The sequence below is a fragment of the Sus scrofa genome, chromosome 5 (assembly GCF_054392235.1).
Source record: "Sus scrofa isolate SSC_HxYL_T2T_F1_AM1 chromosome 5, Sscrofa_HxYL_maternal_Yorkshire_Landrace_v2.0, whole genome shotgun sequence".
Taxonomy (NCBI): Eukaryota; Metazoa; Chordata; class Mammalia; order Artiodactyla; family Suidae; genus Sus; species Sus scrofa.
Window position 1 is genome coordinate 108,544,002 of NC_139387.1, and position 16,167 is coordinate 108,560,168.

Sequence of the window (16,167 nt, forward strand, 5' to 3'; positions counted from 1 at the left end):
CCACAGCCACAGCAATGCCAGATCCAAGGCACAGCTGCAAACCACACCACATCTCAGAGCAACACGGGGTCCTTAACCAACTGAGCAAAGCCGGGGATCAAATGCGCGTCCTCACGGATACTACTCGGGTTCATTACCACTGGGCCATGACGGGAACCCCCAAGCCTATTATTTTAGCCCCTCTATGGAAGAGTTTGGGAAACACCAAAATGATGCTTCTTCTCAAAGAACAGTTTTTAATCAAGGTGAACCAGATCTTGTTCTAGACCCTGAATTTTAACGGGAAAGTCTCCAGTCATCACAGCAGCATCTCCCGGAGATAAACTGTGTTGCTCAGGCCTGGATTCCAGGATAATCCTGGCATCAGGTCACGTCCTTAATAAACCCAGAAACATGAGGCAAGAGTGCCTGACACAGAGGCCCCGCACGCCGCTAACCTGTGACGGGGCCGTGCATCTTCCCCGCTTCCTTCCTCATCGATCAAGTGAGGATGAAAAATACATTCTCATAATGTGGTCAGCATTTCGTGTTTTGAAAGCATGTGAAGGTATGAGCAGTGAGTAGAATAAGGTTAAAACATCCAAATCAGTGTCCTGATATGTCCTCGGTCAAATATCTAATTTGGCAAGAGATTTTCATCGTTGCCATTTCTCACAAGTTCATCAAAGTGCTGTCTAGGCAGGTTAAAGGGATGCGTGTGAAATACCACAGCAATGTCTTTCGTTGCGTAAACACAAAAATAAGTAAGTATCCACAACTGACTGTGCCAGAAGCATCCAAAATCAGATGGAACTGAATTTGTAGTAAATATCAATTCAGTGGCATTTTTCTTTGCTGCCTAGAAATTCCTTTATAACATGAAGTTATGGTAACACTAACATTTCCTTATAAATCAGACAGCTACAATTGAATTAATAGAATAAACTTTGAGAGATTAAATATTTTTTTCTGTTGATTATATTTTTAACAATCCTGCTTGTTACCCTAAAGGATAATAGCCTTTTTGTGTTCATAAGATCTCAGTTCCAAAACTGGCCAAAAATGGGTACTTTTTTCCCTCTGGAACATTAACCCAGCTAACAAATACTTATTTAACATTATCATGTGCTAAGCAGTATTCATGGTGTTGGGACTTTGAGAGTAAACAGATCAAGAACCCCATCGTTTGAAGCTTACATTCTAGTGGAATGGGAGGAGAGACAGAAAAATAAGAAATAAACATAAATTTGAAAAAAAAAATAAATTTAAAAAACAAGGAGTTCCTATCGTGGCACGGTGGAAATGAATCTGACTCGGAACCACGAGGTTGTGGGTTCGATCCCTGGCCTCGCTCAATGGGTTAAGGATCTGGTGTTGCCGTGAGCTGTGGTGTAGCTCACAGATGCGGCTCCGATCTAGTGCTGCTGCGGCTGTGGTGTAGGCCCGCAGCTGTAGCTCCCATTTGATCCCCTAGCCTGGGAACCTCCATATGCCACAGGTGCAGCTCTAAAAAGCAGATAGAAAGAAAGAAAGAAAGAGAGAGAGAGAGAGAGAGAGAGAGAGAAAGAGAGGAAGAGAGGAAGAGAGGAAGGAAGGAAGGAAGGAAGGAAGGAAGGAAGGAAGGAAGGAAAGAAGGAAGGAAGGAAGGAAAAATACCTATTATGTCAGATGCTGATAAGCACTATTTTACAACTAAAACAGGAGAATAATCACAGGAAGCGGTGAGATAGCTGAAAGGGTTGGAGTAGGGTGAAGACAGCGACTGAAAACAGGGGGGGTCAGAACAACCTCCTTGACAGGGGACACTGAACAGAGACCCATCGTCTTTTGGGGGCCTGTCTGCAGAAACTACGTTCTCAGTAGAGGTTCGAGCAAGTCCCAAAGCTGGAGGCATTCCTGGAACGTTAGAAAACCAGTTAAGAACTAGGAACTGAGTCGGGAAAGAAGTCACAAATACATCACAAGGTGCCCCTCGTGAGGGGAAAACGTATCATCTTACTCTCTGTGTGGAGGCAGGGAGACCTGGTCGCAGACAAGGAGACTAATCCGGTGGAGAGGGGTGCCGGCTGGGGCCAGAGTGAAGGCGATGCAGGAGCCTGGACTTTGTTAAATACATTTTAACAGTAAAGCTAAAAGAATTTACCAAATGATTTGAAATCGAATGTCAAAGGAAGGGAAAAGAAGGATGGTGTTAAGATTTGCAGATTAAGTATCCGGACTAGAATTGCCATCAACAGATATTGGAAAGACTTCAATAAGCGTATGTTTTAGGGAGAAGGAGGAGTTCATTTTCAGGCAGGTTTAAGTTAATTTAATTTTTATCTTTTTGGGGCCACACCCACGGCACATGGAAGTTCCCAGGCTAGGGGTCGAATGGGAGCTGTAGCTGCCGGCCTACGCCACAGCCACACAACACCAGATCCAAGCTGAGTCTGCAACCTACACCACAGTTCACAGCAACGCCAGATCCTTAACCCACTGAGTGAGGCCAGGGATCGAACCTGCAACCTCATGGATACTTGAGGTTCATTTCAGCTGAGCCACGACGGGAACTCCTGGGGCAAGTTTAATTTTAAAATGTTAAACATCCAAACGGAGACAGAGGAGATGCTGGAGATCCAATATTGCAATTAAACAGAGAGGTCCGGGCTAAAGAAGCACATTCAAGCCTCGTCAGGACAATTATTTTGTTAAAAAGTAAATGCCGATCTAAGTGTAAAAACACCTATACCTTCAGAAAAGCATCAACGATTCAGACTTCAAATCACCCGAGTGATCCACAAAATCTCAAAAGGGACACTGAATTAATATGATACTGGGTTGACAGTGCCCCCAGGGCCTTGGTAAAAACTATCAGAGTCTTTGTTGAGGAATATAATATACATGCAGGCCTCGAACTCGTCCTACAATCAACTTCAAATATAACACCTGATATAAAATCAAAGACAATAAACCATACAAGGAGATATGGCAGGAATGGCAGACAATAAAGGGACCCACAGGAACTCTTCCAGATATTGAAATTTCCACACTTTATTTATGGAAAATGGACAACTGAAAACCATAAAAGGAAATCCTAGCAAATGTGAAAAGAGCTAAAAAATATAATTACCAAGATTAAGAAATCATGGAAGGACTTAAACTGTGTCAGGCTAAAGAGGGAAACAGGGAATTGGAAAAGGTCAGAAAAAATAATCTATAAAGAAAGATCAAGGCATGTGGTGAGAGGGCTAGAGCGTACGGCAAAGCCTAACATCCGTTACCGGGTTAACAAAAAGAAGGGGAAAGAGCAATATTTTAAGAGGTGATAACCAATAATTTTCCAAAACTGAGACATCGATCTGTAGCTTTAAGAAGTCCAGCAAGTTCTAAGCAGAATAAAGTCAAAAATAAAGACAATGTTTTCACTGGCTAAACGCTGAAGAACTTCAGTGCTCAGAAGCTGGAGATCTCATCAGCCGAGTGGATAAAGGAGAGGTGACGCTCAAGCACATTTCACTCCTGAGCAAGGAGGCAAAATCCTGCCCTGCAGCCACAGGACAGACCGAGAGGGCCTTGCGCGCAGTGAGACAAGCCAGACAGACGAAGACAAATGCTGTGTGATATCACTTATATGTCGAATCTGAAAAAGCCCATCTTGAGGAAAGGCCGGGGAGAACGGTGGCTACCGAGGGCTGAGGGTGGGAGAAGTGGGGAGACGCTAAAACCCACAGGAAAGTGAGAGCACAGCAGCGGGAAGGTAGACAGCAGCTCTCTAAAGAAAGTGGTATTTGAGACGGACTTTGAAGGATGGACGGAATTTCAAAAAATGAAGACAGACGACTTGCCTAGACTTTATTTGAAAAATAATATGAAATCACGGAGTGTTTTAGAACAGGAAGATTTATCCGATGTGGTAAATAAAATGAGGTGAAAAGAAAAGAAACAAAGGTTGGAAGACTTCTCTCAGGGATCTTCAGCAAGAGTCCACGGGAGTAATAAAAGAAAGAGGATGGCAGCATTGAGAATGGAGGGGATTTTTACCAGACAGCTGCTGCTGCGCGACTGCTCCTCAGCAAACAATGCAGAAATCCGGTGGTCCTAAAAAAACAGCATTTTTTTCTGGATTACACACATATGCAACGTCTAGGCTCTGACTGACCTAGTCTGGGCTTGACGGGATTAGGCCCAAGCGGTGAGTTGGGTCTAGGCTGCTCCACGTGCCGCCAAGTGTTTCTTAGACTAATGGGATATGAAGAAATGGCAGAAATGGAAAATATTTTACCCTGGGTAATAAAAAATTATAAACCAATAAAAAAAGTGATCGAATGATGAGGCTGTGGTGAGAACAGGGAAAGGGGATGACAGGTTCTGTAAAGCTACACTGATGTTCAGGCAAATTCCACGTGCAAGCATCTCCAATACGTATCTCCCAATGGAGAACTTAAAAATTCAGGAGAAATATGATGATAGTTCATTGATTTAGAAGACATTCTTGGAGTTCGCATCATGGCTCAGTGGTAATAAACCCACCTAGTATCCACGAGGACATGTGTTCGATCTCTGGCCTCGCTCAGTGGGTTAAGGATCCCACATGGCTGTGGCTGTGGCATAGGCTGGCAGCTACAGCTCCAATTCAACCCCTAGCCTGGGAACTTCCATATGCCTCAGGTGCAGCCCTAGAAAGACAAAAAAAAAAAAAAATAAAAGACATTCTTTCATTCATATACTCAATAAATAGTGATTAAACACTTACTGTATATACTAAAGGCAACTGCACCAAAAAAAATGGAGATGAGCCTTTTTTGAATAGTCCATAGTCTAGAAGAAAAGGTAGATATGTAAATACATAATTTCGACGTAACAGGACAATATCGATACAGCCGCTGCGGTAACACATAAGATCAAATACTCACTCGGATGGAGGGATGGGAGAAACTTGTGATCCCTAAAAGAGTGCTCTGTGTGGTTGAGGAACGTATGAAGAGCTGAGGTTGAGCTGAAGAGCAAAGACGTTCCCAGAAGAGGAATTATCACACGCGAAGTGTTTTCCAAAGAAGCAAGAGATCCCGGGTTCCACCCTCAGTCGCGAGAAGGAGGGCCGGCGGGGAGGAGCGGCGACAAGCCGGTGAGGTAAGAGGAGCCAGCCTGCAGGGGTGGGAGCGGTCAAGGCTGCCCCTCCATCTTCATCCTCGAAGCCGGAGGCAGCGCTCACAGGTTTTCAGCACAGAGGAGTGAGGTCTCGGCTGCGGCCAAGTTGGAACCCAGCTGGGGCGTCATCCCTGATTCGCTTTTCTCGCTCCCCCTGACTGCCTCCAGTCCATACCACGTCCTGAAGACGTTCATTCCCTCGGGTTTCCTGTGTCCACATCTTTCCGTCCGTCTCTATAGCTACCAAGTCGGTTCAGATTTTCTTTGCACTGTATTTGTCATCAGCCCTTCAGTTGCTGTTTTGGTTACCTATCGCTGCATAATAAACTATCCCCCAAATTAGGAACTTTAACTATAAACAGAATTTCTTTAGTTCTGGAAACAACAAGCTCTTTCTTTTTTTGTTGCCGGTGCTTAAGATCACCTCTGGGTTCAGAATGGCTTTTCCTCGCGTGCCCAGCCCGACCTTCAACTTCTTCCCTAAATGATCTGCTCACTTTTTGAGTCTCCTTTCAGGCATTATTTTGCCCAGGAAGTCTTTCCTAAATCTCTCCTCTGATTCACCACCTAGCACGCTTACTTTTCCTCAGTACTTCCTTCATGCTGTGCGTATATTCTCTTTTTTTTTTTTTTTTTTTTTTTTTTTTTTTGCTTTTAAGACCGCACCCCAGCACATGGAGGTTCTCAGGCTAGGGGTCGAATCAGAGCTACAGCTTCTGGCCCACAGCAACACCAGAGCTGAGCTGGGGCTGCGACCTACACCACAGTCCACAGAAACACCAGATCCTTAATCCACTGAGCAAGGCCAGCGATCAAACCCACATCCTCATGGTTCCTAGTCGGATTCGGAGCGCCACGAGGGGAACTCCTACATTTTTATTCTTTTACATACTAGACTCTGTAATAACTGTCCAACTAGATCTCTGTCTCCTCTGTCAGATAGGAAACATGTTGAGGTTTTAGACCTTACCATGTTACCACAAGTATTCACAGCACAAAGTGACTGGTAAAATTTTTGTTGAATGAATCAAGGCGTATATGTGCACGTTGGAAAAATGATTTGGAGAGTGATAAAAATACGCATGCTCTAAAGGCCGGAGAAGTGAGGTCAGGGAGACCGGTTCAGAGTTCATTCAGAGTCTTAGGCTGAACGATGAGTCAGCCAGTGATGACAGAGTGGTAAGGACACATTTAAAGAGAGGTTTATGAAGTTGAGCCCATAGAACCAAGAGACACATCACAGAGGGGAAGAGACGAAAGACTCAGTAGGAAGCTAACGGCTGCACCAGTGGAGGAGGAGGATTTTACCACAAATAAAACAGACTGAAGAAAATACGAAGAAGTAAGTACAGCTCCTGGGACGGAGTTAATGCTCAAGAACTGTTTGTTGGCCTTTCCTTTCTTTTTTAATAATCAAAGTGGAGCCAGGAGCTGTGGAAGGAGGCAGGGTAGATGGAGGCAGAGGAAGAGGACAAGGGAGAGGGCGAGGAGGGCGAGGAGACAGAGGAAGATGGAAGAAAACCGTTTAGGAGTCCCCGTCGTGGCGCAGTGGTTAACGAATCCGACTAGGAACCATGAGGTCGCGGGTTCGATCCCTGGCCTTGCTCAGTGGGTTAAGGATCCGGCGTTGCCGTGAGCTGTGGTGTAGGTTGCAGACGCGGCTCGGATCCCGCGTTGCGGTGGCTCTGGCGTAGGCTGGTGGCTACAGCTCCGATTGGACCCCTAGCCTGGGAACCTCCACATGCCGCCAAAGCGGCCCAAGAAATGGACAAAAAAAAGAAAAAAAGAAAAAAAAAGAAAAAAAAAAGAAAACCATTTCAATCAAGCAAATTTTAAATATAGAAGCAAGATCCAAGTGATAGACATCAAGATTATTTTCCTTAATGATACAAGAAATGAAGTAACTAAAACCTCATCTAGGCAATTTAAACGAGTTTAGTCACCTTACGTGCATTTTAAATCCAAAAATCAGAATAAATGAACTAAATTAAAGATTCAGGTAAAGTGCACTTTTTTTAGAAATGTAACAGGAGAGATGTGTAAAGAGGGAAAATTAACTATTCATTTTGCCCTTTCTGACTCATTTCCCTAATGAAAATGGGAGAAAACATTCATAAATCCTAACATTACCTTGGAAACCACCATAGGGTTCACTTGCAGGTAAGGGGAACAGGGCAGGAAGCTTTCATCCACTTGTCCTGAAAAGTGCGGTGGCGAAAAGGACCAGCGGGCAGCGGCGTTTTAGCGGAGAGAGAAGAGCGCTTCTCTCCCACATCACCAAACCCTCAGCACTGGCAAGATTTCCATCCGCGCAATCCGGAGGGAGGTGCAGTCATAACTGACACGCTGCCTTCTTGACTGACACTCCGCCTTCTTTACTGACACTCCAGCAGAAGCTGGAAGAGAAGGCAATAAAGAATCAATGACTAAAACATCTCGCTCCTCTGACAAAGGGCATGAAGTGGCGGAGAGAAACCTTGACTGCATGGATTAGGTTGTGTTTCAAATTCTGTTTCCCCCCCAGTAGATGCAAAACCACCAGGACAGGGGGAAAGCAGACATGAGGCCTATTCTGAAATACAGTAACAAGCATTCAAGCAGGTACACACTACATATATTTTTATGTGACTTTTCATTCAACAAGAGCAGCCTCCAAGAGTACCAAGGGCAAATTAAAAGTAGAAAATGGAAAAAACAAGTGAAAATCCCAATACAATTTAAATGATGACATACAACAGAATACAGTACATAGACGGACAGGCGTTCAGCATGGCTTTCTGTAAATACAGAGCTACATAAAGACAGTGAGAAGAGAGGCGAGCAATTCTCAAAGCTTAACATACACCAGAATCATCTAGATCTTCTTTGTTTAGAAGATATTTAGGGCTCCCACCTCTAGAGTTTCTTCTGATTCCGTAGGTCTGTTGTGGGGCCTGAGAGTTCGCATTTCAAACAAGTTCACAGGTGATACTGAGGAACTGGAGTAGTTAATGATGAGAGAGATGAAATATTTATTGAAATTGTATGTTTATTCAAACTTTATTCTTGCAATTGAAGCAATGCAACATCATAAAAGGGCTTTGGAATCAGACTGAAAGAATTTCAAGTCCCAACACTATATTCACCTGCTGTGAAACTTTGGGAAAGTTAAAACTTCTCTGACCAACAGTAAGATCATCTGTGAAATGACTGAAACAATGAGACCTATCTAAAATGGCCATTATGAGGGTTACATTAAACAATGTATGCAAATCATGTACTTACCGTATGTGTGACACCATAAAGCTAAGTAAATGCCAGCTATCGTTGTTGTCATTATTATTACATGAGAAAATATTCTGCATGGCACCTAACACACACTGAGGGGAAGGTAAATGCCACTTGCCCACTCCTGGCTTATTCCACATTAGACTAAATAAAACATGAAGCTGATTGTCATAGGACACCATCCACTGGAAATGAGGCCGTTGATAAACACCATCCTTTAAAAAAAATATTTAGGAGTTCCCGTCGTGGCGCAGTGGTTAACGAATCCGACTAGGAACCATGAGGCTGCGGGTTCGATCCCTGCCCTTGCTCAGTGGGTCAAGGTTCCGGCGTTGCCGTGAGCTGTGGTGTAGGTCACAGACGCGGCTCGGATCCTGCGTTGCTGTGGCTCTGGCGTAGGCTGGCAGCTACAGCTCCGATTCGACCTCTAGCCCGGGAACCTCCATATGCCGCAGGAGCGGCCCAAGAAATGGCAAAAAGACAAAAAAAAAAAATAAAATAAAAAAAAAAAAAAAATAAAAAAAATATTTAGTACCTGCTGTATGCAGAGTCTTTTTTGAGTGCTAGAATACAGAGATAAGGTTTCTGCCCTCCGGGTCTTGTCATCTTCTTAAGTGAAAAGTATATATAGAAAGGGAATTAACTGTTGAGGACTACACACCAAATTAGTGGCAGAGTTGGGGGAAAAGCTTTAAGGAGCATCAGCAGTCACCATGAGTGGGGTACACAGGAACGATTGGTGGAGGAAGCAGAATGTACCACTTGGGGTCTCTCTAGCACCTGCTCCTCCTTTTCCTAGCAAGAATCACTGTCTGGGGGGACATCCCCCACTGAGGAACCTTGGTTGGAGCTGCTATTCTCTGTACACTGTAAATACAGAGATCAAACTGGACCAAACAAATGGACATGTGACTTAGTCCAGGTCAACTGGGTCCTCTAGACCAGATCTTGGAATTTTGAGGGGGATGAAATGATAAGGGATAGCTGGGGGTCAAGGTTACAGCAGTTGCAGTGGCAATGACAGCATCCCTAACAGGCTATTCTTGCAGTTAAAGACTTATTATGTCGCTTGCTTCTGGATCTTCTAGAATTTCCATAGTTTCAGCTGACCCAGTCCTAATTATCCAGCCTTCTGTGGTTTTTGTGAGTCCTTCTAGCAATTCCAACTCCCACCTTTCGGTCAGAGGGGAAGGGATGGCTAACATTAGCAATTGTTCACTTTCATTTCTTTGAGCCAAGAATTAACTGACAGCAGATAAGATATACATGACTTCTTTATTACAGTACAGCTGATTATTGTTGTGCCAACTTCTGCTGTACAGCAAAGTGATATATATCATTACTATATATATACACACATATGTACGTTTTTAAATGTTCTTTCCTATCATGGTCTGTCTCAGGAGACTGGATACAGTTCCCTGTGCTACACAGTAGGACCTTGTTGTTCATCCACTGTAAATGTAATATTTTTGCATCTACTAACCTCCAACCCCAAGTCTGTCCCACTCCCGCCATCCTTCCCCTTGACAAAAACATGTAGGAATTTTAAAAGAAAGATAGGATTCATGATAGCAGAGAACAAAGATCATGGAAAGAAAGACAAGGTAGAGATGTGAGAATGGGCTGGGGAACAATTATCACATATATCTGGTTAAAATATTAGAGTCATATAAAGTAATTCATGGAAGAACCACCCTCCAGCAAATCAGTCTGGGAAATCCTTAGCCTTTCTCCTTAGACTCTTTCTAAGCCCATTCAGCACGACTTTACTTCTTAAGCAAAAATTACAGCAGAAAATGCAGAACTAAGTCTGACCGCTCCCTCCTCTTCTCCACACCATCTCTAATAGCATAAAAACCAAAATTTGTCCAATATAATCTAAGACTGGCTATTCCCTTTGAACACCTGCCATAACATCTACCCTTCTCTGTCCTCAGACCGGTCTGTTCTTTCTGGCCTAGAGCCCCTAATATTCTTTAAGACATCTTTGCTCTGGCTACATTGCAACTTCCAACCCTTACACTGCCTTCGATGGCACATCCCTGACTTCCAACCTAGGGAATCCAATTCCAAGCTTCAGACTAAATTTGTCTACCTCAGCATCCACATCCAAGATAACTGCTGATGTGTTTTCTCTGCATTTCACTGGAAGTATTTGTCTAGTTTCAAGGCAAATACATCACCAGAACAGACGCCTTCCCAACTGGCTTGAATCCAGCCACTTCCAAGCACAGAGCATGATGGAGTGACTTGTTTAAAAAAAAAAAAGTGCTTTGAGGAAAAAAAATCTAGCAGTAGCTTAGTAACAGTTGGAATGAGGAAAAAACTGAATACAAAGAGATCAGTTAAGAAGAACAAGTATGACACAGAACTGGGACAAGGGTGATAACTAGGATTTGGAAGGGGAAAAAAAAGAGGTGCAATATGACCAAAAAAATAAGACTTAAGAGAAAAGGGATAGAGATGAGTACCAAAAAATCTTAGGGTTTTAAGCCTTGATCAAATTAGAAAAACAGAGAGCATCTGCTGGTTTTGAGAACTGATTTTATATAGTGTCACAGAAGTTAAGAAAACAAAGGAGGAGTTTCAGGCAGTGAGGGTAATCAGCAAGGAAAAGTCCCAAAAAATGAGTCAGTTTTTAAGAGTCTTTACATCTGTTTCCTAAAAGGTTACTGGTGAAGAAAGTTTTAGGACAGCGGTGGAGCTGAATTCAGACCACAAGGACACAAAGAATGAATAGGAAGAAACAGAGGTGGCAAATATAAAATATTTTAGGCAAGTTTGGAAGTAAAAGAAAAGCACAAAATGAGACGATTCAAGATAGTAAAGCTGAAGAAGGACCACAGCATCCCTATTACAAAGCCATAAAGAAACTGTAAAATAGTCTTTTTTACTGGTATGATGAGTCAGGATTTTTAACCTTAAAAGCCAATGTATTCTAAAAGCAAATGGCACCGTTTCTTGCTGTTATCACCTGTTGGCTTGGCAGGCTATAAAGCAATAGTTGATCATATAGAAGCTGTTCCAGAAACACAAGAAAATATACTTAGAATCCAGAAGACTGCGGTACTGACAAATCTTACTGCACACCTTTCTATTCTCTAAATGAAACTGATTTTGTCTGACGTGAAAGCAAGACACAGAGAAAAGGAGCTTTAATTCAAAGCTTGCACTCTCTTCCAAGAGTACGTCTAAAATTAATTGCTTTATAAAGTCCAGAGTGCAAGTAAGGACTCGAGTTGCAGGGCAACTACATGGATGTTTCTCCGTTTGGAAACTTGGTCTTTCCAAGTCACAGAAATGAAAACAAAGCATATATGAAAAATGACTGTCCTATGCTTATTTGAGTGTTTGCACAGTTTCCTGTAAAGGAGGAGAAACCCAGAGTCAGCCTCGTACATACTCAGAAAGGTAAAAGAGAGCATCTCGGGAATGAGACTGCAGAAATGTGACTCATCTCTTTTGTTCTTTGCCAAGCTTACCTTGACATTCACTTCTATAAACACAGCCAGCAAAGACTATGCAAAGAAATCATCTTCCCAATCTGCATCTGGGGTTTTTCTCCACTGCCAATTTTTTTTTTCTGCTTTTTAGGGCCACACCTGAAGCATATGGAAGTTCCCGGAGTAGGGGTCAAACTGGAGCTACAGCTGCTGGCCTATGCCACTGCCACAGCAACGCGGAATCGGAAGCTCGTCTGCAGCCTACACCACAGCTCACAACAATGCTAGATCCTTACCCACTGAACTCACAACAATGCTAGATCCTTACCCAGGAATCAAACCTGCATCCTCGCAGATACTTGTCGGGTTTGTTACTACTGAGCCACAATGGGAACTCCTCCTCTGCCAAATCTTAACCAGCTTGGAGAGTTTCCCCTCTTTTGTTAGATAATACTGCTAAAAATTAGCAACGCAATGTACGCTGCATTGTCCCTTCCTTCCAACTTCCCCTTTGTCTGCTAGCCTCATTTTAGCTTTGTCACAGCCCTGTGAAATAAACAAGGCTTCCACTGATTATCAAGCATGTCGTCTTTGCCTTCCACTGATTATCGAGTATCATGCAGAGGGAACACAGAGGCACTTCAAACTATCCTGGTGTTGGGTGACAGTGCATTTCTGCCTCCTTTTGTTGGAGGAATGTCATCTTAGAACTGAGTTCATAAGGTAGAAGTACCTCGGTACATCAGTCTTAAATGGGACCTCGAGTACTTTTTTTTTCTTTTTAGCTACTACCTACATAACTGCAAAGAATGGTTCCGACAACTGTTTGTTTAAATGATTTAAAAAACTTCATTCGAGCCTTAGGTGGATTTTTGGCTTGAATTATTTATATTAGCTGTATGATGACTTTGAAGTTATGTCTCTCTTATGTTTACAAAATTATGTTCTGAAACTAAGTACAGATAATAAGTGTGTGTTATCCCATACAGTCTCTGTGCATCTCCTGGTCTTACTCTTCAGGAACTCAGGCAGCCCTCCAATTATCGGAACTCAATACGAATTGTTCCTGTGTAAGATTACTGAGGGATAAAAGCGTTGCTCACTGGTCCCGTATAAACCCACAGAGAACCTGCTACGATGGATGTATGCTGTCCCATCATTCTCATCATGTTCAGCTAAGTTCCCTTAGTCGAGACCACAGTTTATAATATTAGACTATCCGCATGATACAGAGCAAACAGTTTCAGGGTCAATTATTCTCTTTATCTGTCAGTCTAGAACACCCAACCAGGTCACGCAAACAGCTGCTAAGATCTTTTTTCTTTACCGAAAGTGGGTGAGTCCACTCTGTGTTGTATAGATCCTTCCCTGGAGCAAGGGCTGAGAGATTTTTATAAGACAGTTTCCAAGGATGAGGAGGTATTTGCTGCAGATCCGTAACACCCTTACTGTGTTCAAGTCAGGAGCTCCTCTTCTAGACGCGCAGATCAGAACTGCACTGAGGACCACCTCACGCCGGTCAGAATGGCCATCATCAGAAAGTCAACAAACAATAAATGCCAGAGAGGGTGTGGAGAAAAGGGAACCCTCTACACTGCTGGCAAGAACATAAACTGGTGGAGCCGCTACGGAAAACAGTGTGGAGGTTCCTCAAAAAACTAAAAACAGAGTTGCTATATGACCTACCAACCCTCCTCCTGGGCATATACCCAGACAAAACAATAATTTGAAAGGATACATGCACCCCTATGTTCACAGTAGCACTGTTTACAATAGCCAAGACTTGGAAACAATCTAAACATCCATCAACAGATGAAGGAACAGGAGTTCCTGTCATGGCTCAGTAGAAACAAATCTGACTAGTATCCATTAGGATGCATGTTCGACCCCTGGCCTCACTCAGGGGGTTAAGGATCTGGCATTGCCGTGAGCTGTTCCGTAGGTCACAGACGTGTCTCACATCTGGCATTGCTGTTACTGTGGTGTAGACTAGCGGCTATGGCTCCGATTTGATCCCTAGCCTGGGAACCTCCCTATGTCATGAGTGTGACCCTAAAAAGACCAAAAAAAAAAAAAAAAAGATGAAGGAATAAAGAAGTATATGGAATGGACTATTACTCAGCCATTAAAAAGAATGAAATAATGCTATTTGCAGCAACATGATGGACCTAGAGATTATCATACTAAGCAAAGCAAGTCATAAAGACAAATATCATATGATATCACTTATATTTGAAATCTAAAATGCAACACAAACCAACAAATCTATGAAACCAAAACAGACTCACAGATATAGAGAACAGACTTGTGGTTGCCAAGGAGTAGGGGAGGGAAGGATTGAGAGTCTGGGATCAGCAGAGACAAACTATCATGATAGGATGGATAAACAATGAGCTGCTACTATACAGCACAGGGAACTGTGTTCAATATCCCGTGGTAAGCTATAATGGAAAAGAACACGCAAAAGAATATATATGTTCGTATGTACAACTGAGTCACTCTGCCATACAGGAGAAATTAATACAATATTGTAAATCAACCGTACATCAATAAATTTTTATAAAAAATAGCATTGCTCTTCTAGAACATACAATGGAGGAGGTTAAGGAGCACAGTCTGATTTAAAAGTAGGCCTAGGAGTCTCATCATAAAGCTTCATACACATAGAAATCATTCCGGGTTTGTTTAGATTAAATGTCCACTTGACGGTGGCTTTCAAGGTTGTCATGAGTTAGTTGCTGAGCCAAAGATTTGCATCCAAGTGGCAGTATTCTCAAGAACAACACTTGTAAGCGGATAAGGGAAGTGGAGCAGTGCAGAGGGGAAGCCGAAATGCAATACAGTTGCGAAAGAAGCCTCAACCCGTACCACAGACTTCTCTGAAGCTGCAGTGGCCCCTCGGATATGACCTGAACTGAAATAAGGAACTGGGCCTTTGTGCCCTTCCTACTCCATATCCCCACTCATTCTCTGCATCCCAGTCATCTACTCATAGGAAATATACTGGGCCCAGGAATGAAGTGTCACCTTGGGCAGCCAAAACAATTTTTTACTATTTAAAAGATCAGTTGTGGACTCCACAGCAAACACTCCTGGTCCTTGAGGGAATGAGGGTCTTGGTGGTGATGGCAGGATCTGGAGAATGCGCCGCAGTATCCACTACAGGGGTGGACAACAAAGATTGGGGGGGGGGGGTATAAAGGCCATCCCCTCTCCATAACCTCAAATAATCTTCTGTTTGCACACTGCCTAAGGACCCCAGAGTCCAAGAATAAATTTGTGAATTTGTTATTTTGGAAAATGCGTTCATTCATTAATTCTTAAAATGTTTTTATTTATCTGTTACTTCCCAGTATTTTCTTGGTGGGCACAATAGACAATCTCTACCATTCCACTTAGAACACTCGCAGCAAACTGCAGGAAGACGTGAAGCCAGGTGAATCTGGTGGCAAAGGAACCATCTAAGAAGCTGTCGCCCTAAAGAAATGATGACGAAAAGAGAACAGATTCGAGACACGGGACAGAGTCCTACATTCTTCACAGAACTCGGAATCACATTTCGCCTGTCTCAGGAAGGAGTGCCTGTGATGCACTGCCATCCTGACGCTAAACGCTTGGACTCTACAGCTGTCAGCTGAGGTCAAAAGGTCACCCCCTCGATGCTGTTTCCTCGCTCCTTCCCACTGTCTTCTCCGGAGTATAAACAATCCTGCTGCTCACATTCCCATCAGATAGGAAATCGTGGTTCCAGGGACTCGGGCCAAAAGGAGCCAGCTTCCTCCTTAGAAGCAGGCCTCTTCTCGATAAATAAAAATCTATTTACTTTGAAACCAGAAACCTTGTTTAATATCCAAGAGCAATAACAAAAGGCAATCTTGTTCCTTCTCTTAAGATGACTGAAAACAACAGATCTAAGATTACACACTTCCAAAGATAAGTTCTTCGGACCTCTCTCGGTCAGAATCTGCCTGACAAAAATTACTTTTCCAAGCTATTTTTAGCCTTCATCTTTTTCCTACCAAAATATTTCTCACTGGTAAAAATGTTAGCTTATATGCAATAAGAGGCATTTCTCCCCAATTTTGCTATTAGTAAAAATAATTCCACCAAAATAAAGCAAATGATATCTGAGTGTTTGAAATGGTGTCAGTTGAATCGTATTTTACATTTTACTCTAAAGGACTGTGGTAGAGAGTTACTAGTTGAGCTCCCATTTACTATAGTTTGCAAATGTAACTGAACTCAGTGTTTATCACGAGACACTTTTGACACAGGACATTCGATGTGCCTTTCACCTTCCGCAGCTGTCGGGATGAGGAAGAAGACATTTCTTATGACATTTTCT